The sequence below is a fragment of the Eschrichtius robustus genome, chromosome 6, assembly GCF_028021215.1.
Source record: "Eschrichtius robustus isolate mEscRob2 chromosome 6, mEscRob2.pri, whole genome shotgun sequence".
Lineage (NCBI taxonomy): Eukaryota > Metazoa > Chordata > Mammalia > Artiodactyla > Eschrichtiidae > Eschrichtius > Eschrichtius robustus.
In genome coordinates this window covers 65,607,723-65,612,112 of record NC_090829.1, presented here as the reverse complement: position 1 = coordinate 65,612,112, position 4,390 = coordinate 65,607,723, and positions in this window count along the sequence as shown.

Here is a 4,390-nt window from a genome sequence, read left to right as displayed (position 1 = left end):
GCACAGGCTTACACACACACATACCTGCACCTACTTGTAGAAAGAGGGGAACACATTTGATCTTTCCCCAGGAGCCCCACCCCAGGTACACTTCTGTTTTGTCCCCATCACGTATGTGGAGGATTTTAGTATCAGCAGAGAAGTGTAGTTCGGCATAGGAACGTGAGAGCAAGGCTGTGGAGCCACCAACCCGGGTTTAAATCTTGGCTCTGGCTTAGGGTGATCATCTAATCCAGTGCTTTCCATAAAACACACCGCAAGTCACATGTTTTATTTTAAATTTCCTAGTAGCCACATTTAAAAAGTAAAGAAAGAAAAAAGCAGGTGAAATTAATTTTAACATTTGACTTAATCCAATAGATTCAAACTATCATCATTTCAATGTCATTAATAGAAAGATTTATGAATGAGATCGTTTCCACTCGTTTTACACTATGGCACAGGTGGCCTCATTTAAGACGCTAACAATCAGATGTGGCCACTGAGTCGATGGCACAGGCTCCCCCGGTCCAAGGAAGGTACGGGAACCGCCACGTTCTGAGGCCTCGGTGAGGACCGGCCACAGGGGAGGTAAGTGCAAGGTGCATGGTACAGCCCTGGTGCATAGGACACGTGGGACAACATCTGCTGTCACAGCCGTGACTGTCCTTGTGGTCCTCACCTTGTCTAACATAGCACAGACCCCAGGCGACTCTGCTGGCGACTTTTCCCAGCCCACCCGAACGGAGTCACAGCTAAGGGAGCCAGGTTAGGAGAAACCGGGCTGATTATCCTTGAGCCAGGAAGCGGCGGTACCTGGGCTCTCCGCCCTCCAGCCTCCTGACAATAGTGTGATTCAGGGCAGAGAGAGAGGATTGTTGATTTTACAACAGGGTGAGGTCGGCCAGGTGAGGCATTGTTTGCTGCAGCTGGGAGAGGCGCAGCCCATGGGATTAGGTCCCTGGGGAGGTAGAAAAATGGTATCAAGTCTTGACCTGAGAGGGTGGGTTGTGTACTCAGGAAGAATGTTCAGCAGCCACAGCTCCAGAATGTCAGGCTGGCACTGCCCTCGTTAAAGACGATCTCTGCAGCTGGTTGCTGTGTTTCTCTCTCTCTTCTCCTTTCCTCCTTGTATCTTCTCTTCCTTCCATAAATACTGAATGAACATTTATTCCATATGCTGCCCAGGCTCAGCATTACATGTAATAAGTACCGCTGCTGAGTTCTCAGTGTGTGCCAGCCCTGTGCTAAACATTCTGTGTTCCTCCTCTCATTTAAGGTCCTCAACCAACCCAGCACTGTAGGTACCACTATAATTCCCATTGTTCAAATGAGGAAAACTGAGGAACAGAGAGGTTAAGCAGCTTGCCCAAGGTCTCACAGCAGGGTGTACATCTAGCCCATATGGCTTCAGAGAAGAAGGCAGAGTGCTTGTCCTCAGTGAGTGGATTCTAGGAAAACAACGGGGGAGGAACTAGCTCTGCTGGAGAAGTCAAGAAAGGCTTCCCAGAGGAAGTGACATTCTGGCTGGGGCTTGAAGGAGGAATAGGAGTATGCCTGATGGGCAAGGCAGGGAGGGCGTCCAAGGAAGCGGGAGCTGGAGCAGCAGTAAAAACAAAACATGTGAATTATGTAGTTTACCTTCTATGCCCTTCCAACCCTTCCAGCTGCCTCCTCTATAAACTGAAAGGTATTTGTTGCTCCCAACCCACCCAGTAGCCTCAGGCCACCCATTGACAGTCTGTCTCCTAAAGTTCCTGGACTCTGGAACCTCTCTCTCCCTTTTATCAATCATATGTAGGCAATGTATGAAAAAATTCAGAAGGTTTAGAGCTCATCTTTCAGTATCAAAATATTCTTGGGGCAAATCTGCTTTGCAGTATCAAAAGTGGGATTTTCTCCGAGAATCCCTATGGTGTTGCGGCCAAGAGCACAGACTCTGGGCTCAAAGAAGCCTGGGTGTGATCCCAGCTCTACCACTCGTCAGCCCTGTGAGCGTTAATACATAGATTGAGGCCACATTTAACCCATAGGAAGGATGTGAGGGTCAGGCGGGGTCCTGCACACAAATAAAGTGCTTGGGACACAGCTGGCCCTCAGCATGTCACCAAAGAGATTCTAAAAGATAACAAGGGACCCTAAGGGAAGGCAGGTAGGATCTCCAAACCACATCTCACACTCACTTTAATGAAGGAGGTTGGAGGCAGCAGTGCTGGTTTCTGAAGAGATATCAAGGATGTCTCAGCTTTGCAGGGTACCCAGGGTCACTCAGGCCTGGGGGCCAACTCACACTAACCCTATGCACAAGCAACTGATGTATAAACCAGACGCCTGATGGTTAATTTACACTGGAGAGGGATGTCTCTCTGGCATCTCCCCAGCAGGCTGGACAAACACCACCAAGTTCTTCCTCTCTGATCACCCTTTTATATCCTGCTAATAGACTGCCTTGTCACTTCAGAATGCCAGGCAACAATACAGTTGGCCTTCAATAGCTGGCATCCAGTGCCGGGCATACACCCTGGTTCCTGAATTAGAGGCATGGTCCAGACAGAGGCTAAGATTTAATTAGGGACAGACTCTCTCTGAGGAGCTGCTCCTTCAACCCTCATAAAGCCTTGTTGGAAGTTATCTTCATGCCCATTTGATGACTGTGTCACCCCAAAACATATGTCCTTTCTAATACCCCAAGTGTAAGATCTGCCAAATTAACAGAACCAGAACTTGGTTTCAGGACACATTGTCATGGAGGGGCTGCAGCTGTGACACATTTTCTTTCAGTGAAAGCTCTGTTATGATTCAGTAGCTTCTTTTCTGGATTTGGTCTGCATGTTGGGGGTTAAGGAGATTCTGCTGAAGTAAAAGGATATAGGTTAGAAGGTGGGGGAAATGGGTGATGGCGGTCAAAGGGTACAAACTTCCAGTTATAATATGAGTAAGTTCTGAGGATCTAACGTACAGCATGGTGACATTAGCTAGATTAGTTAACAATGCTGTGTTGTATACTTGAAAGTTGCTAAGAGAGTAGATCTTAAATGTTCTCACCACACACAAAAAAGAGAAAAATGGCAGGTATATTAGGTGATGGATGTGTTAACTAACTGTATTATGGTAATTATTTTGCAATATATACATATATCAAATCATCATGTTGTATACCTTAAAATTTATACAATGTTCGATATTAATTACATCACAGTAAAGCTGGAAAGAAAAAAGGGATACGGGACAGCCAAAGTTGAGTGGGGCAAGGAGGAGGTGTATTCAGTGGGAGATCTCACCAAATCCCATTGGAAGGAGGCATATCTAACTGATTAAAAGAGAATTCTAAATATAAATGAGACAAAAATGTATTACTCAAAATTGCTAGTACTATTTTTGGAGTATCCTTTTCGTACAGTTTTGACTTTTGGAATCATGCTAATGTTTTATTATACAGAGTCAAAACAATAAAATTAAGTCAATAAAACTGGGGGAGGGGAGGTAAAATTGAATGCAAACAGAAACAAATGAGCCTGTATTTCAGATGCATACCAAACAGTGAAAGGGAAAAAAAAGAATTAATCCAAGTAACTTTTGAATACAATTCTTTGATTGTATATTATCAATCTTAAGAAAAAAGAAATGCAAACAAATCTTGAACTCTCCTTAGTAGGTTTGTTCTTCCATAGTGGAATAAATGTAGCAATTCCTGCAACTATTTTCTGTGTTGTAATACTGAGCAAATAACGTTGTTCTACTGTTTGGTTCTCACTGGGGAAGAGAGTGAGAAAGGGGGAAGACAAGGAAAACACTGTGTTTGAATAGGTACTAGAGAAGGCAGTATAAACTCATAATTTTACATAGGTAGCACGAGTGACTGTTGAACCATATGAAATTACTATTCTTTCCAGTTTTGTCCACTGTGCAGACCTAGAAGCAAAGGCACTCAGTCGCAGTGAGCCCATCGAGTGCTCAGATCTTGGTTTCTATGCACTGGTCCCCATGAAAAGCAAGCAAAGCTCCTTGAAGAAGTGACTAATTCCAGGAAAAGAAAAGGTACAAGATGGCCTTGTGCCAGAAAGTAAGCAAGTACTGAAAGAATGATTAGTTCACGTAAAAAGAACCACTTGAAGGAAATCAATTGCCAAATCTAGGACAGCCTGAGCATCGAAACAAATAATGATAGTCGTGAATTAAACTTATTGAATAAAATAGTGATCCATGAGTCTGTACTGGTAGTAACTAAATAAGAAAGAAGGAAAAACTTTTGCTTACAATAAAATGCCAATTACTAAATATAGACGAAATGACAGAGTTAGAAAATCAACAATGTAACCATCATTGTAATAATTAATTAAGGCAAGAATCATCAATGTATATTAAAACGATTGAGTGAAAATTTTATATGGAATAGGTTATCTATATAGTC